Source organism: Pinus tabuliformis, chromosome 1_1 (genome assembly GCF_031772625.1).
Source record: "Pinus tabuliformis cultivar Carrire ecotype Pingquan chromosome 1_1, CPIR1, whole genome shotgun sequence".
Lineage (NCBI taxonomy): Eukaryota > Viridiplantae > Streptophyta > Pinopsida > Pinales > Pinaceae > Pinus > Pinus tabuliformis.
The window spans coordinates 312,590,782-312,617,075 of record NC_142297.1 but is presented as its reverse complement, the minus strand read 5'-3'; positions in this window follow the sequence as shown (position 1 = coordinate 312,617,075).

Sequence of the window (26,294 nt, the reverse complement as noted above, 5' to 3'; positions counted from 1 at the left end):
TAGCTAGTTTTTCTGGTATGATCTTGAATCTGAAATGTAATGGGTTTTTTAGGAGAAAAATTGGAAAGAATCTGTAAGTTCGAGTCAAGGGATTGTGTAGTAGATAGAGGCTCTACAGTTGTGTGCGCAGAGACTTGGAAGAGTCTGTAGCTATGTACGCAAATGCCTAGAAGAGTCTCCAGCTTTGTGTGTCGACCCCTACAACTGAGTGCGCAAGGTGGATCTAGATGTATTGGTAATAAAGTGGAAGCAAAGATAAGTTGTTTCTAGAATTCTGTGTTAAATCTGAATTATCGCGAATCTAGCTTTTTGTTTGGTTAATATAACAATTTTCTCTATGCGCATATGCTTATGTTATGAATATATGTGAATCGGTGGTTATTCTGAGTGCACGAACTGGTTAAATCTGATAAATGTTTGCTTAAAGACCATAAAAAGTAGATTGAATCTATAAACCGCACATTAATAAGTAGTTAGGATTATTATGGGCTCGGATCTATGTGAAGTTGTGGAATGGTGTGTGAAACCTCTAGACCACATCTAGACATCCCAAGGGTGTGGAAACCTGGTTCCAGCACCCTCCCCTGCTACCTCGGGTGAGACCTCAGTCTGCGCTCCACGGGCTGTTGCCGAAAGCACCAGTAGCTGTGGGATTTGTTTGGCTAAATAATTCTTCCGAACCTGGGTCAGGCCCATATAAGCCAACATGCTCCATTGCATTATGGACCATCTTTATATACTATTTATCCAAAATATGTAGTTACTTTAGATGATCCTTATATCTATGACTTACTTAAAGCTTACATTCTTCCTTGAGGATTTGTATGTTTGTTTCATCCCCCACACGCCAAATAAAATGCATGGTTATAGTTAGATTCTCAAATGACACCCTTCCATCTCTCCGACCTTCTTGAAAAAAAATCCACTTGCGTAGCATACTATCATTCTTCCAATGCCCACACATGAGCTATCCTACCTCTCTAAAAAATAAATACCATACTTACAAACAAGATCTACTAGAAACTGAAAGGAGAAATTCTTTCAGAAATCCAGACAAATCACCAAGGGTCAACTCTCCTTTGGTCATATCCCTCCTACCCCTAGTTGTTTATCTCTGCAAATTACAACTTCAACATACCTATAAATCCATCAAGAAATACCAAATCTTCCATTCTAGAACATATACAAACTACCTAGCTGTTGTGGGGAAAAGTGCCTATTCAGGACGACCCTATCCACCTAAGGTGTGATAGTGCCTTAGCAACAAATAGAAACAACTATTCTTGTATTCTTCTTTATGAATTAAGAATGAAGAGAGATGAGATGGACTAACCGGTGTCTTTCGCTAGTCCTTTGATCTGGTTTCTCTTCTCTTTGATAGCTCCCAGCTACTTGCTTTCTCGCTTGCCCAGCTTCACCAAGTTCCTGCAAGATCACAAAAGGGGAAAACTACCCAAATACATGGATTCATATTCATAACTAGCTTAGGATTGGATATAAACTAAACATACTAATGCAATCATACATCAAAGACACATAAGCATGTAGGAGAAACTCAAATAGTTTTTTTGATGAAATAACAAGGTTCAGGAGGAGATACAACCAAATGAGTCCCAATCCAGCATCAACCTCCCAGCAAAGGAATCCCTTCTTCACCTCCTTCAAAGCATAAAGCACCCAATGTACTAATCTCAAACCAACAGCAATTCTCTGCAATGTAGAAAATTCTAGCCTCTGGATCTCTGGGATGAGGGATCCATATATAGATGTTTGGAGAGAGGATGAGTCAGCTTGTCATCTGACTAGTGTCCTTTCTCTCTGTCAGTTCTTGCTTCCACTTGGAGGCTGAGAGCCTCTTACTCATCACTGGTCGAACTCATTGAGGCAAGTGTCATGGAGGAAGATTCTGGAAGCTTCCATCATCTTTACACCTCGCGGAATGGCACTGCCATTTGTCATTTCCCGCTCAGCGCACCCTGGTAGTGCATTTGGGTGCGTTGCAACGCACCTAGCTAGTGTACTGGGGTGCTTTGCAACGCATGTGGCTAGTGGAGCCACTGAAATGATCCTGATTTGACTGTTTCTGAGCAGTTTCTGGTGGAGAACTTCTATGAGAAGCTGTGGTTTGCTAGCCTTGTTCCTTTAGGGGCAGGAACAACACTTTTAGGGACTTTGGATCCCTTGGTTTATGGACATTTCATGCTCAGAGCTGTAAGGCACAAAAATGTCTATAACAGTTGCCCCCTAAAGTATGAGGCCGTTTATCGGGTGAAATGCTTTATTAGGAGGATCTGAAGTTCTTTCAATGCTGGGAGGAGACCTGTAATAAGATACAATACAATACATTATTTTCATACTATTTTCATGATCTAGCTGAGGCGGGCATTCCCATGCTCAGCTTTATAAATCCATTTTCATGTACATAGGACAGACAATCGTCTGATGGTAGACTGATGATTCTGATAGAGCCATCATCCTTTTGGTAGGATGATTATTTGTGATGCAAGGCTGTACATTTTCATGTCTTTATTTTCCTGAATATATATCGCAGCCCGGATGGATGAAACTAGATCAGGGGTCTTCAATCTCGTCTGATATTCACTCTAAGTACAAGTTGATCCATGTGAGAAATGTTTGGAAGTCGAACATGGAAAGACATCGCTTGATTACCAGTCAATGATGTAAACTGTTAACAAGCGCGAGAGGAATCACCGATAATGAGGATGACCCTCAAGGTATTGCAGTACAATTCACGTGGTGTGAATAGAGGACTTGGCGTCGAACACCACGCAAAATCTTTCGGTCGAAGGTCATTGATGTATACCTGTCGTCGGAAGTGCGAAACTTGCCATTGAGGCATGCAAGCTTCAAAGTACTGAAGGGGGTGTTCCTAGATCAACTTCTTGGATAATGAGCTGATGTCGACAAGAAGCGATCTGTCAAAGGAGGGCCTTAATGAATCCCACATCAATGACATGGAACGGAGCAAATGATTTTGATGGAGGTGAAAACGATCTGATGATATATGGTTCAGGGTGGCGGTCATGAAAGAGTATAATGTATGGTAGTGGATGGGACACAGGTGACTTCTCTGAATGACTTCTCTTGAACATGTGGCGACACTTATGCGATGGATTGGTAGCATTTACCCCAAATATGGATGGTATGGCGAGACCATGGTGATGTGACCGGTGAATGAAACAACCCAACCTAATTGTGGTACGGAGGAGAAGTGTCATGTTCAAGAGCGACTTGCTACCAATAAAGTTTCTTTGAGTTTTTCCCAATTTTTCCCTAGTCATTGTTGACCAGTACCTCTTTATTTTTGTCAAGCTTGAGGAGGATAACATATGCTTGTTCTATAATTTTCCCTTCGGGCAAACCCATCGCTATGTTTTAACGAGCCTAGTGATAGTGAAACTCGTTCTCGTCTAAAGACAAGTTTGTCGCTATTTAATGTTTTTAACGAGTATAACGACAAAGATAACTCGGTCCTTTTCATTTTTAGAGAGTCTGAAAAGGTACGTAAAGTTAACTCCGAAAGTCCTTTTTCGTCATCTAATCCCTTAAGTCCGAAAAAGTATAAAACAATACAGAAGGGATGAATTTTCGATAGTTTTAACGAGCCGAACAAAACAAGCGCTCGCTCTTTTTGTGCAATAATCCCTCAGGTCCAAAAAGATTAAAATCTAGAGGAGGGATAGCACTTCCGGTCGCTTTAACGAGCTGGAAGGCCAAAGCTCGACAATCTTTTCATATTTTACGAGTCAGATGAAAAGAGCTTAAAGTAGACTCGTCTTTTGAGGAACGAGTGGTAAAATGGGTAGCAGCTGATTCCATGTAAGGTTTTGGAATTTTCCAATCACGGCAGTGTCACAGGGATGGCTAGTGAAATCACTCTTCGCAGCTGTTCCTCAAAATGGGTAAACAATCAAATGGAGGTGAATGATCGGCCAATAGAAAAGTGGAGGTGACGGTGCAAACACGACCAAGGCTTTAATGGCTGATAATGGTGCATTCACGGTGGTTATTTACCGGAGGATAGTTCATTTTTTAACGAGCTTAAACGCGGATTGAAACACTTGCTTGATCTTATGTTTATTTTTTAACGAGCATGAACTATGTGCTAAAACTGCTCGGATCTTGCGTTTATTTTTTAACGAGCATGAACTATGTGCTAAAACTGCTCGATAATCCAGTCATATGATAAGAAACTCTCATATAAAACGACAATATTTAGATTTTTGCCCCACATCCTCTCTTTATGCAAGTTAGGAAACGACTAATCCAAAAAACAGATAAATAACCGCTCTTTGCTTGCACTCCAAAAGGTTTGCATGCCCCCAGGTATAAAACAAAGTTTCGAGGTCTCCCTCTATTCAACTAACAAAGCATTTCGTTTTATCAGGAAGGGCCACCCTCTATTCAACTGAAGAAACTTTCATTTCATCAGGAAGGGTACTACCTCTTACAGGCTATCCAAAGATTGCTCTATTTGCGGCATGAATAAAGCACTTCCTCGACGATGTTTACCGAGATAAACAAAGGTGAGTGACATCGAGTGCCAAACACATAACTTTGACAAGAGAATCTTATTCTAGAATAACCCCTCTTCCTAGACAGACGGGGTACAGACTAGTCATATTCTCCCACGGAAACCTACCCTATACCCAAGGTTTTCCTGCCGAAGCAGACTAGGACGCATGCCCCCTGGGTTCCAGTCATATCCTTCCGAATCACTCGCGCTCATTGGGAGGACGGACCGTGGGTTGAGACATTTCTTGAGTGAAGAGACCATTTAGGGATGGTATATGACTATTTGCCATGCGTGATCCGGGAAATGAAAGCTGGTCCACGAGCTTGACCACTCTTCCTTCGTGCGGAAAACACATTACTCTAAAGAGTGAGGAGACGATGGCTCCCATGCAATAAATATAGTCTCATCCAAGGAGTAGGTTATAATCCAAGGGTCCTTGAACGACCATCACGTTCATTTGAACGGTCTTCCTTTTCAATGTTATGGGCACATTGGGAAGAATCCCTAAAGGTCGACTGGTTCCTTTATCAAAGCCTGTCAGATTTCTCATTTCAGGCGAAAGCGGTGGCGAACCAAGCGCTTTCCAAGCAGTAGAGGAAAGGATACTCACAGAAGCCCCCTCATCTATGATGGTACCAACCATGACCATTCTGTATATTTGGACGATAATTCTGAATGGTATGCTTGCTGGTAAGCGGGGTCTGCCTAGTTGATTCCAGTCGAAGGAGACAACTAGGTTGCTTGGAGGTGGGACCGAGTAGACGGCCGGGTATGGCTCTGACGAAGTTCCTTCCTGCGATAAAGGAATGGGTAAATTGCCCCCTTGTTCGTCGGAGTCTGTGTTGATGAAGAGAATTTGGACGATGTCATATTTATTCTCTTCTGTCACGGTATCATCTGAAGATGGAACCTCTGAAGGCAAGACCGGGTCAACTGCCGCCTCGACCTTTTGACTTTCATCAGGTATGGATTCAGATGGTTTATCTTCAATGATAGGTGCTTCGGCTGACCACCTGAGCGGGCCAGCCGGGTTCTCAACTGGTGAAGGACTTGGCAGGAGTTTTTGATATCCAGGAGGAAGCCACAATGGTAAAACCGGGCGATCTTCCAAAACTCTTTTAGCCTCGTCTAAGAAGGGACCACGGTGGATGGCATGGTTGCCTTCACATATTTTACAGGGAAATCTAGCTTTCCCTCTTTGTCCTGTGGCTTCACTTTCACTAGTTGACGGTGTGCTGTCAACATGGCTATCAGAGGTTGACGCCACCGGATTGTGCAAGCGGGGAGACCAGTCCCTTAGTATCCGAGGGATGCAAGGACAATTTTTGTGAAAGTGGTCTCCCTTGCATATGACACATGGCGATTTAGGCCTGGTCGGTGCAGTGTGTGGATTTTCGTTAGACGACACTTGTTTGCCCCCATTTGCCTTTGGCTCCTTCTTCTTCTCTTTCTTCTTCTTTTCCTTCTTCTCCTTAGGAACTTGGCTTTTGGCTTTGCCAGCTCCATCAAGCGAAGAGGAAGGAGGAGAGGAAGAATTAGAGGAAGTAGAAGGTTGGTGGGTAACTCTGGACTGGTCTAACTACTGATTCGATTGTTCAGGAATAGTGGTGTTCTGAACGACATTGGTTGAGAAGAGCCAGACAGGCAGGCCAATTGTCAGTCCTGGAAGCGACAATGTGGCCATATGGGGCGCTCCAACATCTCCCCAAGAGGAGAAGGGACTAGGATTTCCACCAAGGGGAATTCCTTGGTTGGAGGGCTCCATTTTCTCAATTGAAAGATCAATGCAGGAATAAGGGTGATGAGTATTCCGTTTAAAATAAATTTTACGACGCTTTAGACACAACTTGTTTTTTCAGTTTTAAAGAGTCGAGAAAAAATAAAAGATGACTCTAGTCTCCTTCGATTTTTAATGAGCCTGAAGTGACAAGTGCTCAGATGGACCTTTTCCGTTAAGGATTCTGAAAAGGAACGAAAGGGACTGCTCTAGAGATCTAGGTAGAGGGTGTGCCAAACCAATCACAGAACTGCAGAATACGTTTTACGGTACGGCAGTCAATCTTCCCAAATGTTGTGTTTGGTGCATTGCGATCAGTAGGGCGGCCGGCACGGCTTCCTATGGATAAAAGGTTTTAAGCCTATAGGGGTCTCCCAATATATACTCGACGGTACGTGGGAGCACAATCCGTACTGGCACTAATCGTCTCTCAGGAGGATTCACCCAACCATCAGTGAGGCGAACAGTTACCAGGCTTTATGACGCCGGAACACGTCTCTAGCCTAGACCTCTATGTTGTGCATTAAGTTCCAAAGCGTTGTTAGGTTCATTCAGTTTATTTTAAGTTGATCTTTCTTAGAAGTTTTCCTTTTGAGGTTCACCACGAGATGTAGATGTAATTCCTAAATGCAATCTAAAAGATGATAAGCAAATCTTTATCTCTTTTTCAACAATGAAAATCCTAGCTACAAGGGTAAAAGAAAGACACAATCTTTTCTCAAAGAGCAAAGAGCACACTGTAAATGCACTTTTCCTAAATCAAGCCATACAAACTATCAATATGCAAATGCACAAGTGCATGTATTTGTTTTTCACTTTCTTAATATTGATGCCTAAAAAGAAATTTTATGTACAACTTTGAATTCGCTTTCAAATGACAAATACAAACAAGCTTACTTTTCGAAACCAAAAGGTAGAACAGATTATGACACTTTACGATTTTCGAAATAATACTTGTTTCGACACTTGAAAGAGACAAATTCAAACCAAAAGCAAAAGTAAATGTATAATCAACTGTCTACAACAAATGAGCTTTCTCCTAAGACCAAAATCGACAGATCTGAATCAAAGGGCTACAGTATGACTATTTCACTTTTGCAATGGAAAACTGTAAATGATGCCACAAACACATAAAAACACCTACAGTCTTTTTGTAAAAAGGAGGCAGAATTAAGGCAGAGAAAAGGGGTTTTCAGATAGGTACCTATACTGGTTACAGGCTGCAAAAACAGAGATCAAAACCGGGCAAAACAGAGCAAAGAACCTCAGCTGCACAAGGCAAAGGCTGATCAGTGCACCTGTTGTACAGAGAAACTGAATTGCAGCGCAAGTAGCCCTCTTGGGACCTGCGTTGAAATGCAGAGTCTCTTCACAGAGCCTGCGCTGGAGCAGAAACGAGAGTTCTCTCCGGGTTCTGGGCGACGGTTTGCAGTTTAATCTACGGTTTCAGGCCAAATAAAAGCAACAAGCAAGGTACAATCAGAGGGACGATTTGAAGGAGGACTAAGAGCTATCACAAAGGGTTATCAGATCATTTGTGGATCCATTGTTCAAATCATAGACAAATCCAGTGAGTGTATCAAAGAAGTAGTTGTCTACTTTGCATCTGAAAATGGTAGATGCAGTTCGATTGTTGCTTGTAAGTCTATGAAACAAACAGTAATAGAAGCACAAATAAACTAATTAGACAGATATCCCCAGCGGAGTCGCCAATTTGTTGTGAGGAAAAGTGCCTATTCAGGACGACCCTATCCACCTAAGGTGTGATAGTGCCTTAGCAACAAACAGAAACAACTATTCTTGTATTCTTCTTTATGAATTAAGAATGAAGAGAGATGAGATGGACTAACCGGTGTCTTTCGCTAGTCCTTTGATCCGGTTTCTCTTCTCTTTGATAGCTCCTAGCTACTTGCTTTCTCGCTTGCCCAGCTTCACCAAGTTCCTGCAAGATCACAAAAGGGGAAAACTACCCAAAGACATGGATTCATATTCATAACTAGCTTAGGATTAGATATAAACTAAACATACTAATGCAATCATACATCAAAGACACATAAGCATGTAGGAGAAACTCAAATAGTTTTATTGATGAAATAACAAGGTTCAGGAGGAGATACAACCAAATGAGTCCCAATCTAGCATCAACCTCCCAGCAAAGAAATCCCTTCTTCACCTCCTTCAAAGCATAAAGCACCCAATGCACTAATCTCAAACCAACAACAATTCTCTGCAATGTACAAAATTCCAGCCTCTGGATCTCTGGGATGAGGGATCCATATATAGATGTTTGGAGAGAGGATGAGTCAGCTTGTCATCTAACTAGTGTCCTTTCTCTCTGTCATTTCTTGCTTCCACTTGGAGGCTGAGAGCCTCTTACTCATCACTGGTCAAACTCATTGAGGCAAGTGTCATGGAGGAAGATTCTGGAAGCTTCCATCATCTTTACACCTCACGGAATGGCACTGCCATTTGTCATTTCCCGCTCAGCGCACCCTGGTAGTGCCTTTGGGTGTGTTGCAACGCACCTAGCTAGTGTACTGGGGTGCCTTGCAATGCAGGTGGCTAGGGGAGCCACTGAAATGATCCTGATTTGACTGTTTCTGAGCAGTTTCTGGTGGAGAACTTCTGTGAGAAGCTGTGGTTTGCTGGCCTTGTTCCTTTAGGGGCAAGAACAACACTTTTAGGGACTTTGGATCCCTTGGTTTATGGACATTTCATGCTCATAGCTGTAAGGCACAAAAATGTCTATAACACTAGCCTGCATTGATAAAATAAAAGTCGTATATGGAGCCCTTAATCTTGCATATATGTATATGTTTTTTTGTCAGCATTCATAGAGAAAATATAGAAATGACAGTCAAAATACCAACATGAAAATTGTCTTTTGTCCCTAGAAGAAATATTCCAGCTACTCCTTTTTGTTAATATCAGTTTGATGGAGAGATTAAACAATAATATTTGCCAGTCAGATTGCCAATCATCTTCGACTGATACAAGTGTTTATGATGAGTACAAGCTGTTGAATTATTCAAATCTTCAAGAAAATTTAACAACTAAAAATTTGGATGATGTTCATAAGGATCTTTTAAGAATAATTAATTTTAATGAATTTGAAAGAAAAGAGCTCCAAAATATTTTAGACAAATTGGACATAGTATCCTATGTTCTAAGTTATACTAAAGCATTACAAACAATCATAGAAAAACTCAATATTAGGATTTATATTCTAGAAAAGATCTATTTCAGGGTTATGGAACTCTCTAAGTTGTTCTAGAAGTGATTCAGAAATCCTGGAGCCTTTGACTTCTTTCTGACAAGAAATCCCTAAAGATGACATTAAATCTGGTCATAGAAGGCAAAAATATTTTGATCCTTTTACTTGTGAAGTTGAACCTGAATGGGATTTCAAAATATTTTCCAATTTGTTTTCTATTGTTTTAAAAGACATGACTAGAGTTAGTTAATGGAGTCTTTTGTTTCAAAATAAACAAAAATATATGGATCTTTTAGCTTTATAAATTGAAGGTCCTAAACAATTTGACGAAACTATGAGGGAAGCCTCTACAAACACATCAAGGCTAGCTAATATAGGGAGCCTTAACATCAGAGTAATGAATAAACTCATAGCCATAATGCCAGAGAGTCCTATTTAATATAGGATGTCAGAGTAGAGAAGAAATTAAAGAATCATTATAAATTTTGGGAAATTAGAGTATTTCTAAAAAAGATGAAGAAAATACAATTACATCAAGGCATATGGCTAATCTCCTCATTGCAAAATTTACTGGTCTTGCATGGGAATAGTGGCACTAGTTGCATCAAACAACTAAATATGAATTCTTAAACTCCCCCATTCAAAGAGTGATTTACTTGAAGCTTTAGGATTGCAATTCTATGGTGCTAAAAAATTTGGGTCATATGCAGAGCATCTTCAGTCTCTCTTCATGTATTAGAGATTAGGAGATTTATCTCTTAAGCATAAATATTTTTGTTATATGCAGAAATTACTCATAGGAGATGGTAAAGCCATTGATCCTACTTATATCAAATATTATATTTGTAGTTTTCCAAGTGCCCTTCCATATGTAGTAGAGAAATACTTTAAGGATAAGGATTTAAGGTTGTAAGGCATGACTCTTGTGATGGAAAATTATCATATAGATGTGGTTATCCAAGAACATTTCCTAAAGAAGAGTGAGTATAAAAATATTTTTAAAGGTTTTGTAATATGTTTACTCCTTCTTTGTGTAAAAACGTAGGGAAAATGTCAGAGTGGGGATATGATGCTTTTAACAAAGGACATCAGTGCATCAATTTTTCATTTTTCTACTGCAAAAGGTGAAAACATAAGAAGAAAAAATATAAAAAATAATCCTTTAAGTCTTGTTGAGCTCCTGATCTTCCTACTTAGCACTATAAAAAAATCTAAAACCCACTCCCATAAACGTTATTTTCCAAAGAAACCTTATCCCAAAAGACGATCTGCTCCAAGAAAATATGCTCTTTGTTATAATGGACACAAACCTTGACATTGCGCAGATAATTGTCCAAAGAAACCTAAAAGCCCACATCTTTCTACTCTTTTCATGGAAGACCTTAATCCATAATGGTGGGATCTTTATTTTATTGATTCCACTACTCCACCTCCACAAACTGATGACATCATCCTTCTTCCCACTGATGAACATATTGATTATTCTTCCACTTCTTCTTCTTATTTAGATATTGAACACCTTGTCAATCAATTTTGTCTCTCGGATCAACAAAATTAGGAGGGAGATAAGATAGAGACAATTACTTCTGAAAATTCCCAATATCCAAGCTTTGAAGAATTGATGGGACCAGCCCTGATCACTTACGGCTTATCATTTATGGGATGATTTCGTGGATGATTTTATCTGTTAATTGACTTTATGGTGTGTACTAGCAAATTAAAGGTGTGAGGATAGTTGTACTGTTCTTGGTCTTGTTTCTCCCGCCTCTTACTATGCCCAAGAAACCGTAATCTCGGTCATTTCGTCGTTGTTTCACTCTGTTGCTCCGAAAGGTGAAGTCTCTGGTTCTGGTTCGGGTTGCTTCACAAGGGTTTCATTTTACCAATTTTGGGCATGAATTCCTGTGAGGTTTTCTACCTGCACGCATTGGCGATGTCCCCTGTTCTGAGCTCAGTTTCGAGGTTCTGGGTCTGGAACCCCTGGTCTCGGTCTCTAGTCTCTGTCTTGTTCGGTCCTAGTTATGATTTTGGTTGTGGGTCTTTGTTATATGCTGGCTTCGATTTTTATGTTGGTTTCAAAGTGCTTGCTTCGTTGTTTGATTATTTTCTTGGCATTTGTCGCAGGTCATAGTTACGGGGTGGCTCGGATCTCGGCTCTCATCCAGAATTCAACCAGAGGTGAGTTTTCTTTCTATGCTTTATGTTTCTACCTCATTTTCTTCTATCACTAACTGTTCTTGCTCCTTGTGGGCAGTGGGCACTCTGCGGCCCGTACCTTGGTCCGCAGCTTCCTCCCTTGTTTACATGGGCTCAAATCCTTCAGTAAGTTTTCCCGTAACCCTTACCTCTGCTTTCAGTTCTTGTATTTATGGTTCTGCTTTGCTATCTCTAATGGCCTGTTTGTTGGCTGTGCAGATATGTGGTTGGGCTCTCCGTTCGCTAGTCTCGTGCCCTGACTCCTACGCTTGTATCGGGTAGGGTCGCTCCTTGTTATTCCTTTGTCCGCATGTCCAAGGTGTTTGTTGTTGCTGGTGTTCTATGGGTCTATAGTTGAGGGTTTGGCTTCGGCCTTACTGTGTCTTGGTCTCATTGTGGCTTTGGCCTCACTGTGTCTTCGGCCTCACTGTGTATTTATGCTTTCGGCTATTTAACTTATGAATTGTAATTATATTTGTCCTATGGTGACCTCGCAGTTGTTTTTGGCACTATTAACTCTATTTTCATGGCTTGCCTGTATTTGGTAACTGTATCTTGGACTGTAGATATTCGATATCGATATATATATATATATATATATATATATATATATATATATATATATATATATATATATATATATATATATATATATATATATATATATATATATATATATATATATATATAGATATAGATATATATATAGATATAGATATAGATAGTGATTTATTTTTGATAATTAAATAGTAAAAAGGGATTGATATGAGTTATGATGGTACCTGTAGCTATTTTTTTATTCCTTCGACAATGATTTACTTGATTCTCCTGCAAGCTCGCTCCGTTGTCTTGTTGAACTTGTCCATGTGTTCTTCTTACTTCTGTGTTTACTATTCACTCTTCTGTCATCGTTATGATATGGAAAAAAAATGAATTTAGTTAAATTAGGCAGAAAATACTTAAGCTGCAATATATGGATTCAAATTTCTTATTCCTCAAAATGTTTTCATGCTTCTTTCTATTCAACACTATGATGATTCTTACAGTCATTCTTTTCTCCTTTTGTGAAGATCGCTGTATAGTTATTAAACTGCCAGTATTTACATTTAGTTACTCTTTGATAGCTGTTCTTTCTTGACTGTGTTCTAAAAGTAAATTTTAAACAAAAAAAAAGAGAACTATAAACAAAACAAATAGTGCACTGAGACAGCCTCAAACTTAACTAAAGATCCTAAATGCCATTAACTAGAAATTTAAATGACAATTAAAAAAATTAGACACTTCAGCCATGAACTCCCTTAGCTAGATGCTCCTACATAAGGCTCCCAGGGTAGATGAAATTCATGGCTCCAGTCCATGAGCTCCTCGATAGAATACCCTACACGTTGTATTTGGCTGCATCAAGCCACGAACTGTCCTCAATGGGACGGTTCTTCCACTTGATTAGGTATTGTAAGTACTCCTTTCTTCGAGTCCACCTGGCCACCTGTGTATCGAGGATTCCTTCAATTTCAAGTGGCTGAGCTAAAGGCATTTGTCTCATCCACGAACTACTCTCTTCTTGGGTATCCCACTTTGGCTACGCCGAACTTTCCCCTTCAGGACTGGCAGTGTATGGGAATAAATCCATCACATTAAAGATGGGCGATATTCCTATGCCTAGAGGCAATTGCAACTCATAGGCATTTACAGAAAACTTACGCAGAATTTTGCAAGGTCCATTTTTTTTAAATTTCAGCTTATTATATTTGCCCCTAGGAAATATTTCTTTACACAAATGCACTAGGACATGATCCCCCACGTTAAATTGTACCTCCCGTCGTTTTAGATCTGCTTTCTGTTTATACCTTTGACTGTTGTCCTGTAATTTTTTATGTCACCTGCCCACGTAGGTCGTTAATTACTCTTGCGAAATCTTCCCCGTCAGCACTTCTTCTTTCTAACTGTCCCAAATCTTGTAACTCATGCACTCCTCGGGGATGCATTCCATACAAGATCTAGAAAGGACTACTTCCTATGCTTCGATTTGGTGAATCGTTGTAAGAAAATTCTACCTGGGAAAGTACACGATCCCACATTCGTGAATTTTCTCCAACTGGACTTCGTAGCAGGTTTCCTAAGCTCTTGTTCACCACCTCTGTTTGCCCATCGGTCTATGGGTGATAAGCAGAGCTGAAATTTAACATTGTATCCAGCTTTTTCCATAAGGTGTGCCAAAAATGTCCTATGAATTTCACATCCCTGTCAAAAACAATGGACTTGGGTAAGTTGTGCAGTCTGATGACTTCGGTGAAAAACAAGTGTGCTACATGGGTAGCGTCACTGGTTTTCCTACAAGGGATGAAGTGTGCCATCTTGGAGAAATGGTCCACCGCCACCATGATGGAATCAAAAGCCCACTGTGTTTTGGGCAGACCCAGGACAAAGTCCAAACTTAGTGAGACCCATGGTCTATTTGGAATAGGCAAGGGTGTATACAACCCCGTGTTCTGACTGTGCCCCTTCGCCAACTGAAATATCTTACAACTGGTGACATATCGTTGCACGTCTCTTCACATCTTTAGCCAGTAATAGAAATCACTGAGCTAATCTAGACATCCACTATGTTTTTCCTGGTCGATGTTCTCCCTCATCGAAAATTCTAGAACACACAACTGTCCTCCCTTGAATAGCAGCTCCTCTTGTGAGTTATAGTCCAGCCATGGACTATTATTCCTCAGCAAGGGATTTTGGCAAGCTTCATAAGCCTCCTTGAAATCTACATCTATTTGATACAAGTCCTTCAGGTGTTCAAAACCCAACACTTGTATTGTGCTCTTCTGTAAGAGTAAAACTCTTCTGCTTAGTGCATCCACTACCTTGTTGGCTTGACCACTGATATGCTTCAATACGAATGTAAAAATCTGCAAGTACTCAACCCATTTTGCATGTTTATGATTCAGCTTATGCTGCTGCATAACATACTATAACGCAGAATTATCAAAAAACAAGACAAACTCATTACCCAACAAATAATGTCTCCAATGCTTCAATGCTTGGATGACAGCATAAAACTCCTTGTCATAAGATGTGTATTTTTGCATGCTTTCATTTAATTTTTCACTGAAAAAAGCTACTGGTTTGTCTTCCTGGTTGGGTATGGCTCCAATGGTTGTACCACTCGCATCACAACGAACTTGGAAAAGTTTGTTAAAATAAGGAAACCTCAAAATTGGCCTTTCAATGATCTTCTTCTTCAATATCTAGAAGCTCTTCTCTGCAGCTTCAGTCCAATGGAAAGGCTGACTTGCCTTTTTGATGGTATCCAACATAGGTGCGCAGATTCCACTAAAATTATTTATAAACTTGCAATAGAACCTTGCCAACCCATGAAAACTCTGAACTTTGAACAAACTCTTAGGGGATGGCCAACTAAGTATAGCTGCAACTTTTTCTGGGTCCATTTTCAGCTCATTTTTTGCAATCACAAAACCCAAATAGACTAACTCCTTCTGAAAGAAAGAACATTTTTTCAAATTTATCAGCAACTTATTTTGTTTTAACTTCTCCAGAGCATATCTAACGTGTCGAAAATGTTCTTCTTTGGTCTTGCTGAAAATCAGTATATCGTCAAGATACACAATTACGAATTTCCCAATGAACTCCTTCAACATCTCATTCATCAGGGGCATGAAAGTGCTAGGGCATTACTCAACTCAAATGGCATCACCAACCATTCATACAAACCTTCATTGGTTTTGAAAGTTGTTTTCAATTCGTCCCATTCTCTTATTCTAATCTGGTGGTATCCACTCTTCAGATCTATCTTCGAAAAATATGCTGCTCCACTCAAGCAGTCCATCATGTCATTCATTCGTGGCAATGGAAACTTGTACCTGATAGTAAATTTATTTATTTCTCTTGAATCCGTACACATCTGCCACTCGCCTCCTCTCTTGGGAGCTAGAATTGTCGGAACTACACAGGGACTTAAACAAACCTGTATCAATCCTTTGTCCAACAATTCCTGTACCTGCTTCCTAATCTCTTTGTTGTCCTTAGGACTCATCTGGTAAGTAGCTTTGTTTGGTAAACTAGCTCCAGGGATGAAATCTATATGATAACTGATACTTCGCTTTGGTGGTAACTTATCTGGTAAATCATCCACCACAATGTCATTGAATTCCTGCAACAAATCCTGGATTTCTTCAGGTAAGTCAAAAATTTTAGTATGTAACAACATGGCTCTCGGTCTCCTTACGATGACATACTTTATCTCGTTATCCTCAATCTATTTTAGAAATTCTTTTCCACCCATCAACAGCACTTTTGTCCCACTACTTCCTGTTGTTTCTTCTTCCTTGATGGGTACTAGTGTATGCTTAATCCCATACTTGACAAACTTGTAACAGTTTGTTTTTCTGTCATGAACAACTTTCCGGTCATACTGCCAGGGTCTACCTAGCAGAATATGACACACATCCAGGGGCATGATATCACAAATCACATTGTCCCTATACTTACAAATATGGAATTCCACCTCACACTGCTCATCAACTAGCAGTTGGTGACCTTTCTGTAACCAAGACACCTTATAGGGAGTTGGGTGCTTCAAACTTTTCAAACCCAATTTCTCCACCATCTCTGTTGCAACCAGATTATCAGTGCTCCCACTATTTATAATTAGTTTGCAGCATTTTCCATGTGACTTGCACACATTTCGAAATAATTCCTTTCTCTGGGTTTGTTCAGCTATCTCCTTTTCTGGTTTCAATAGTACCTTATTCAAGACTAAGGCCTCTCCAGTCTCCGATACATTCTCTACCTCTTGGGATGGTGCCTCCGCTTCCTCTGTTTGAGCAACATATGCTCCTCATTGTCTAGCATGTTCACCTTCAGGACACTCAAAGGACCTGTGCCCCCACTTGTGGAACTTGTAACACTGGTAGGAAGCTCCTCTTCCTCTGCCATTACCCCTTCCTTGCTGGTATGGCCTTCCTCCCCTAGTGCTACCTTCCTTTTCTGTTTTCCTTGAGGTCATTGAACTGCTGTCTTCTTCACTGTTGTTGGCAATCCTTCCTCTGCCAAAGGATTTTCCTTTCCCTCTGCCAGATCCATGTCCTCTTCTGGAATTATACTTCCTTGCGATATTTTCCTCTGCCTTTAAGGAAATCTGGTATACTTCCTCTATGGTTTTTAGAGAAAGAATACTTATCTCCTCTAATATCTCCAACCTTAGGCCATTCACAAACCTTGCTGTCTTTTCTGGGGTGTCTTCAATGTAATCTACTCTCAGATTCACCCAATAAAATTCTTTGGTATATTCTTTCACCGTAATTCCTCTCTGCTTCAAATTCTACACCTGCCAATACAGAGCAATTTGGTAATCTTTGGGCAAAAACTTACCCTTTATTTTGGCGACCATTCTGGTCCACCTTTTAATGGGTAGCTTATTTAATCTTCTCCTCTCTGCTTGGACACTGTCCCACCATAAGGCTGCATGTCCTTTCAACTTCGTGGCAGTGAATTTAACTTTCCTATCTTCACTAATCTCCTCACATTCAAAGTATTTGTCTAACTCACTGATCTAGTCCAACAACACTTCTGTGGACAGACTGCCATCATAGTTTGAAATCTCAGGCTTTGGCTTACTGCTAGCCAATAAAACTGACCTTAATAATTTGATTTCAGGTCCTTCTTCATCTGATCCATCTGTCGTAACTGCAGCTTCTTCCTCACTGTCACCTCCCTATTCCGGATCCCTTCTCCTTCCTGCTTCTACTACTGCCAAATGGCCATTCAGGATCCTAATCTCTTCTCTCAATCCTTCATCTACTACCCTTCGAATAGATCTGCCACTACCTCTTCTTCCGACTTCCATTTAAAAAAAAAAAACAAATTAACTCTAACCTGCTCTGATACCAAAATTGATGGGACCAACCCTGATCACTTACGGCTTATCATTTATGGGATGATTTCGTGGATGATTTTATCTGTTAATTGACTTTATGGTGCGTACTAGCAAATTAAAGGTGTGAGGACAATTGTCTTGTTCTTGGTCTTGTTTCTCCTGCCTCTTACTATGCCCAAGAAACCCTAATATCGGTCATTTCGTCGCTGTTTCACTCTACTTCTCTACGAGGTGAGGTCTCTAGTTCTGGTTCATGTTGCTTCACAAGGGTTTCATTTTACCAGATATGGGCATGAATTCCCGTGAGGGTTTCTACCTGCACGTGTTGGCGATGTCCCTTGTTATGAGCTCGGTTTCGAGGTTTTGGGTCTGGAATCCCTGGTCTCGGTCTTTGGTCTCTGTCTTGTTCGGCCTTGGTTATGATTTTGGTTGTGGGTATTTGTTATATGCTGGCTTTGATTTTGTTGTTGGTTTCAAAGTGCTTGCTTCGTTGTTTGATTATTTTCTTGGCATTTGTCATAGGTCATGGTTGTGGGGTGGCTCGGCTCTCGGCTCTCATCTAGCACTCAAACAGAGGTGAGTTTTCTTTCTATGCTTTTTGTTTCTGCCTCATTTTCTTCTGTCACTGACTATTCTTGCTCCTTGTGGGCAGTGAGCACTCTGTGGCCGTGACCTTGGTCCGCGGCTTCCTCCCTTGTTCACACAGGCTCAGCTCCTTCGGTAAGTTTTTCCGTAACCCTTACCTCTACTTTCAGTTCTTGTATTTATGGTTCCACTTTGCTAGCTCTAATGGCCTGTTTGTTGGCCATGCAGGTATGTGGCTGGGCTCTCCGCTCACTGGTCTCGTGCCCTGACTCATACGCTTGTATCGGGTAGCGTCACTCCTTGTTATTCCTTCGTCTTCTTGTCTGATGTGTTTGCTATTGGTGGTGTTCTATGGGTTTGTAGTTTAGGGTTTCGCTTTTGCCTTATTGTGTCTTGGCCTCATTGTGGCTGCGGCCTCACTGTGTATTTATGCTTCCAGCTATTTAACTTATGAATTGTAATTATATCGGTCCTATGGTGACCTCGCAGTTGTTTTTTCCACTGTTAACTCTGTTTTCATGGCTTGCCTGTATTTGGTAACTGTATCTTGAACTGTAGATATTCGATATTAATATATATATATATATATATATATACACACACACACACAATGATTTATTTTTTATAATTAAATAGTAAAAAGGGATTGATATGAGTTCTGTTGGTACCTGTAGCTATTTGTTTATTCCTTCAACAATGATTACTTGATTCTCCTACAAGCTTGCTCCGTTGTCTTTCTGAACTTGTCCATGTGTTATTCTTACTTCTGTGTTTACTATTCACTCTTCTGTCATCATTATGATATGGAAAAAAATGAATTTAGTTAAATTAGGTAGAAAATACTTAAGCTACAATATATGGATTCAAGTTTCTTGTTCTTCAGAAAGTTTTCATGCTTCTTTCTATTCAACGCTATGATGATTCTTATAGTCGTTTTTTTCTCCTTTTGTAAAGATCATTGTACAGTTATTAAACTGCCAGTAGTTACATTTAGTTACTCTTTGATAACTATTCTTTCTTGACTGTGTTCTAAAAGTAAATTTTAAACAAAAATAAAAGAACCGTAAACAAAACAAATAGTGGGCTGAGATAGCCTCAAACTTAACTAAAGGTCCTAAATGCCATTAACTATAAATTTAAATGAAAATTAAAAAAAACTAACTAAAACTCCTCCTGTTTGCAAAGAAAAACACTTTAGCCATGAACTCCCTTAGTTGGATGCTCCTGCATCAAGAATACTGCCAAACTCTGTAAACTCCAAGGCCATAGTTGTTACACTAAAAAATGTCACCATGGCTATTTACAGTCGGTATGGCTCAATCAACAGTCATACTACCCTTTTGAGCAAGTCTTATGCCTCTACTATTCATATCAAACTCCAAGAAAGAGAGAAAGTCTTTATAAAACATGTTTATCTCTGGGTACGCAGGTTCTCTCAAGCCTTGCCTGCGGGTACGCACCTTTTGTTCATAAGGTCTGCGTCCAAGGACGCTCTGTATCTAAAGGGGCAGGTGCATCCCTCTGAAAAGGTTAAAATGCGCAAGTTTTATCTTCAAAAACTTACTTGTGGTCATTTCTAGAGCATTCTAGAAGATTCTTGGATGAGTATTGAGCGCCTCCAGATGGTTCATGCACTCCTATCAAAGAGGAACTTATCCCATCAATAAGGGAGTGATCCCATCCAAAGAGGGGACTATCCCATTGATGGTGGACCTGATTAACTTCCTCTTGAGCACTATAAAAAGAGGCATTGAGCCAGAAGGAAGAAGGTTGAAAGCTATAGATTTCTAAGGGTAAATGCTGCAGGAATTAGGACTCCCATTTAGAAGCTTGTGAGGAGAGATTGTCATCTTTACTTGTTCTATTTGGAAGTAAGTGAGCTTTGTCAAAGTAGAGGAAGACTCTTGTGGACCCTGGAAGGAGCTTGCACAACACCAAGGCTCAGGTTGTAATGGTTCCTTTTGATTACCTTTAATGCAAATTGGTCCATTCTTCTCAATAGCTTGTTGTTAATGGGTTATTTCATGTACTCCTTGGTCTATATGTTGAATATGCTTTGTTTTATGTTATAATCAGGTGCTATTTAATTGTTTGACTGTTGGTGATTGCAGGTTTTGGAGAAAGGGAAGAGCTCATCCGGATCAACAAAGCTTGGACTTCTACAACAGCGTTTGGACAGAGGTAAGAACGAAACACTTGATTTCTCATATCATAATGTATGTTTAGAGAAGGATAGCTCCAGTTTGTTTTGTTTGTCATTAGAATGTCTTAGACTTCTAGGAAGGTCAGCTGTGTCCGCACCCTTGAATGATTCCGTGTGACAAATTGGCGACCATACTGGGGATAGTTTCCATTAATGAGAAGAGTCTTTTCTTTTGTTTGAACTTTGCTTTGAGAAAATTGGTTTATTTTTCTGGTTTTGGCTCTGTGATCTTGTCTCTGGGTGGGTTAGCTTAGGATTAGTTTTATTTTGGGTTTTCTTGAGTTTTTCAGTAGGACGCACCCTCTGAGTGCTGCACAGTGCGTCCCTGGACGCACTTTTGCTGTGTGCACAGAGCGGGCCCGCACCTGTGCTAACGGGTTGCCTGCGTCCCCTGCCAAAATTTAAGAAAATTCCACTTTTTGCCTTTTTTGCTCTTAGATTTTGTTTTTTCTTAGTTTTTTCTGCCCAGATTCATCAATCCCTTGTCCAGAATCTTCACCTGAACTAGTTTCATTAGCATTAAGTGTTTTAGTGGATTTCGTCGAAGTGTAAGCCCTAGGGTTTGATTTTGAGTAGGTCTTGTAGTGACTTTAGCGGTAGGAATTGTCAAGCCTTAGATATCTCTGGTTTTGTCAACTTTCTAAGAAGTCAGACCTGTTCTAAAGTCTACCTGTAGAAGTAACTTACCATCAAGTTGTCTTTTGGGCCATTTTCGAAGTGCTTGTTATTTAAGTCTTGAATTCCATTTTACGAAAAGAACAAAAAGATTTGAGTTTTGTTTTGGCTAGTCTTTTGATTCTGCATTAGCTAGTCCTTGATTTGATTTTGATCAAGTAAAACATCCTAGAATCGCCTTTATGAGCTTTTGCCTTGTTAGGTTTACTTAGAGTAATCTCTCTTTTGGTTTGCTTGTGAGTCAAATTTTCATAGTTTTATAGCTTTTGAGATTGTTTTTTGTTAAAGGTAGGTTTACATGCTTTATTGAAAAGAGAAAATACAAAAATATCTCCTTTGAATAGTTTTGTTTCAAGTAGCTTTAAAAGTTTTTGAAAGAAAAAGAGTTTTTCGTGCAAGTAAAGAGTGGTTATGTTTGTGTGCTCGAAAAGAAAAAGAAAACTGTTTCTTTGATTGTCTTTTCTAAGGAAGTTGTTTTCTTTAAAAATTGCATTCTCTCAACTCTCTTAGTTAAAGATTTTCATTGAAAAAGCAAAAAATAGTATAGATCATCTTAGGTCCATTTTTGTAGTGGTTGGAGTCGAGTCTGCACACCATTGGTTTCACTTCCATCACCTTGTGACTTTAAAGAACAACCTTAAAAGTAACGCTTAAAGTAAAATTGAACTAGTAACTTTTATTTTCTAGGGCTCTAAAGCACCAACATAGCTTAGGCTAGTGTCTTGGAGTAGGTGAGTACTTAACTCTCCAAGGCAGTAAAACAAACAAGTAGTCAATCTTGTGATAGAATCAAATCCAATTGTTACATTTACACTCTGGGAAAGCTCCTCTTAAAGGAGAAGCACGAGCTCGTGTCCGAACCAGTGAGGGGATCATTCCCCCCTCGTTGGGAATGACATTAGACAGTACGTATTACAAACGGTAAACCTCGGATTAACCATTGTCGAGGAGCCAGGGGTCACTTATCGGTAAACCTTGGATTACTGTCAAGGAGCCGGTAAGGGGATTGAGCTTGCTACTCTGCCCTTGGGTGCTGTCGGAGTTTAGACTGTTCCCCCAGGTGTACTTGTGGCCGTTGGTAACCTTAGTGACCATAATCTCTAGGATTCTACCCAAGGTGACGGTGGAGGGAAGGTCCCACTGTACCTGGAGCAAACGTCGGCTATACTCACTTGGATTTTTTGGGGGGTTCACTTCACTCGAGACGGTTAAAGTGGAGGAACTTGGTCCAGTCTATTCATTAAGCAGGTTGTCGGCGTAACTGTTCCACCCGCCATTTCTGTACTGAATCCTGCGAGGTTGGACCTAATCACCAACTAGCGCTTTTGGTCCGGAAGATACTGTTTGTGTGTGGTTTGACGCCCTAGATTCTTTAGGTGTGTGATTCAAATTTGTTTGGTTCTTTAGAGACTTTAGGTGGTTTGATTTGAAATTTTATTTTGTTTTCGTGTGTAGTAGTTAAAAAAATTTAGCTGTGGCGGAATTACCGAGACAGTCCCGTAGAATTCGGGGCCAGTCTCCTGAAGTTGTTTCTGTGGCCGAATTGTTGAGAAGATCCCGTAGACTTAGGGGTGAACCTCCTCGAGACGACCCTAGTAATTTAGAAGGTTTAAAGGTCCTTGTAACTCCTCCTAGTGGCAGTAGAGTAGGTTCACCTGAAGAAGGAGAATCTTCCTTGGTAGTCCATCCAGATTACCAAAGTTTAGAGACAGGTTATAATCCCGAAGCTGTTACAGTTTCTGAGCTTGTTGTTAGTTTTTCGTCTGCTAGCGATACAGGCGAAGAACCAGAAATATCTGAACCTGTTACTCCGACTCCTAGTGTTCCTGATTCACCGAGAATAGAAAGAATTATCACCGAAAATCTTCCTGTTGGTTTGATTGCTATAGAAGAACTTGTTCCAGAGGAAGAAATAGGCGTCTCTGATTCTGAAGATCAAATTACCCTTGATCTAAGGGAGCGTGAATCCATCTTTTACAGTCCTCCTAGAAGTACCACTTGGTACCTTTCGTTAACCAATTATTTAGACAACTTTGGGCTAGGTTTTTCTACACCTCGTACTCCTTTTCCACCTGGAGGAATTCATACTCCTGTAAATATGTCTGGTCAGTCATCTGTGTTTACACAAAGTCCTGAATCTTTTTTACATGGCGGTCCTTCTGTTCCTACTGGGTATCAATCTCTTTCTGGCACCTTTGCGGGAGCATCTCCTCAACCCATTGATCATGGGTTATTAGTTGGAAACAGTGGTAATGTACCATTGAGTGTAGGAGACATTTACATGATGTCAGGTCCAGTTCCCGTTACCCAACCTCAAGGTGGCCAATTACCGCCTGGGGGGCAGCCTTCGTTAATGCCTGGGGGGCAACCTCAAGGTACTTCATTCGTGTCTGGGGGGCAACCTCAAGGTCAGTACGCTCTTATGGGGCAATACATACCTCAAGGTCAACCCCAGCCTCAATATGTACCCCAAGGTCAACCTCAGTATCAATATCAACCTCAAGGATGGCAACCTCAAGGATGGCAACCCCAAGGGTATCAACCCCAAGGATATCAACCTCAAGGATACCAACCTCAAGGTCAAGGTCAACCCCAGTACCCGTATTTACCTCAAGGTTATCAACCTCAAGGTCAATACTCAGGTCAAAGTTATCAACCACCTCAAGGGCAATCATATGGGACTGCACCTTACAATTATCAATCCTATCCTCAATCCGGCTATGGATCTCAGTACCCTCAACCTGTTATGGGTCAATACCCTGGAATGTTAGTGTGGGATCCGTCACAAGGTCAACAGATGTTGCAGCCAAGTATACAGTCGGTACCTCAAGCAGGACAACCTGTAGTTCCTGGTCCACCCCAGCAACCGCAACTTGTCCAGTCAAGTGTTCAGACCCCTGTAACTTTGGTAGTTACTCAGCCGCCAATTGCACCTAGTACTCCATCTCAAACGGCTACAGCAACTACCGCCACATCTACCATACTTACTTCTGGAGTATCGACGGCTCCGGTTTCTACTGTCCCTGTAACCACTCCTCAGACATCTGTACCGTTGTCTGGATCTACGATTCAAACCACAGTCCAGATGCCTGTAGGCCAACCTGGTATAAGTACGGTTGTTACTACTCAACCTCAATTTGTTCAACCTCCGTACCAGGGACAGTACCAACCCGGGCAAGCTGTCTAACAACCGGTTTACCAGTATCAACCGTATCCTGGGTACACTTATCAACAACCTCAGCAACCCCAGTACGGTCCGGTTAATCCTGGTTTTCCAGGAGGATATAATATCCCAAATGCGACTCCTGTTCCTAGTTATCCTGGATATCCTCCTCCTGGGGCTGGTATTGTGACCCAGAGTTTTAGAGATCGGGCCGAGGTAGTGAAAATAGTCAAAGGTTCTCCCACTCCTGCTGTGTTAAAAAATCCATTTCCGGAGCAGGAGAATAAGATGATAGGTTCTTCCTCGAATGCCAGTGAAGAACCCATTTTGATGATGTCTCATGTAAGGATTGCGACTCGATCGCAAGATTATGGTAGTAAGAATCTTGTTGATGGTAAGGAAGCAGAATCTTCTCACTCTAACCCATCAACCTCAGCTCCTGGTTCCGATCCACTACAGATCGAGAAACCTAACCCAGACTTAGTAATTAAACCGCCCGCCAAGGGTGTACTTCGAAGGTCTGCTTTCAATCCACATGCGAGAGCGGCCCAGAATTACAACATTGTTGAGGACTTAGCTATTTCACCCTCAGCAATGTCGGCGTTAGAAGTGCTGCAATCATGTCCAGCACAACGAAAATTGCTTTTTTCGGCTATAGGAGCTGTTGACGTTCAGGATCCGAATCTAATGATCTTCGATCTAGAAAATAGTACACCACGACTCCCCCATCAAATGGCTTTCCAAATTCCAGTGATAGTCAAAAACAGGCCTATTCATCGAACTGTGATTGATGAGGGAGCTTCTACGTGTATTATGTCAATTCAATGTTGGAGATCCCTTGGTTCTCCTTCGTTGAACCAATCCCCCACCATCCTTAAGGCCTTTGATGGCCGTGGGTTCCGTCCGTTTGGTATTCTACAGGAATTGCCTATAGGGGTAGAAGGTAAAACCTTTAGTCTGGATGTGGAAGTGGTTGATGCCCCTCTAGACTACAACCTTCTTTTGGGTCGAAGTTGGTCATATGCTATGACAGCGGTCGTTTCATCGGTCTTCAGAGTAATTAAGTTTCCACACAACGGTAAGATCGTGACTATTGATCAGTTGACATACTTTTCATCCGACCCAGCCTCTTCAGAGAGCGTCCAGCATGTCGGTAAGACGACAATCCCTTATAAGGACGTTGGTGTAGGTTTAGTTAAGGATTCCGGTTTACTGGGAAGTTTTCCTCTCCCTCCACTCAGCGTAGAACCTTCGTTTGCAACGATTCATATGATTACGTCAGAAAACATTATTTATGATGATCCTTGGTATGTTCCATCTGACTCTGAGATAGACTCATTCGGTAATGCTATGCCTTTGAGTCCATATGAAATTGCTTATGAAGCTCTTATGTCTTTTACCGACTTTCATTCAACCGAAGTCGACCAAATGAATGCGGTCAGTGAAGAATCACTTTTCACCTCAACCTTAGAACGAATAGCGTTTCCTGAAGTCGTGTCATCTGACGAACAACTTCGCGAAATCCTAAGTGTAGACGATCTACCATGGGAAGATCTCCATCACAGATCTTCGTTTTTACCTAAGGATGATGCATTTGAAAATGATTTTTCATCTATCTTTACCGCTGAATATGTCAAAGACGCTCAGGATCCAATGAAACATTCTGATTCAGAGTTGAATTTAGGGAATATTTCTCGTACTATTCCCATTGATATTTCAGTGAAGCCCGGAATTGAGGAGAACATTCATATAGGTGCCTCATGTACAGAAGAAGAAATCCAAACTTACAAGGCCCTATTCCAAGAATTCCGCGATGTGTTTGCATGGTCTTACGAGGAAATTCCGGGAATCGATCCTGCCATTGTTGTTCATGAAATCAAAACCTACCCGGATGCTAAACCCATTCGGCAACGGTTGCGTCAGATTCACCCTCGAAAAGCGGCTGCGATTAAAGCCGAAGTCGAAAAGCTGTTGAAAGCAGGTTTCATTTATCCGATCCCGTTAACGGATTGGGTATCGAATATTGTTCCGGTCAACAAGAAACAAGGAACAAT